Source organism: Gavialis gangeticus, unplaced genomic scaffold, assembly GCF_001723915.1.
Source record: "Gavialis gangeticus isolate Ggan-Ray unplaced genomic scaffold, GavGan_comp1, whole genome shotgun sequence".
Classification (NCBI taxonomy): Eukaryota; Metazoa; Chordata; order Crocodylia; family Gavialidae; genus Gavialis; species Gavialis gangeticus.
In genome coordinates, this window is record NW_017729004.1 from 50,447,024 (window position 1) to 50,447,364 (window position 341).

Genomic DNA, 341 nt, shown 5'->3' on the forward strand with positions numbered 1-341 from the left:
CCACAGCTGTGCAGCAGTCCTGCAGCCGGGACCTCCGCAGGAGGTGCTGGAGGAGGCGGCGAAGGGGCGGCAGCCCGGCGCGTGCGGGGTCGCTCTGCTCACGGGTGTCGGGGACCCGTGAGGCCCGCGCGCGGCGACGGCTCCGCACAGCAGCCACCGGCGGGGGCCCCGAGCAGGCTCCAGCCCACCTACGACACCTCTGTCCCTCTGCCGCGCCGCGGTCACCCGCAGCGCAAGGGGATCCCGGGGAGGGGCGGGCGAGGGTAGGCCGCGGCTCCTCCGTCCTTCGCGCCGCGCGGCAAAGCCGGAACAAGCAGCTCCGCGTGAGCTGCTCCCCGGCC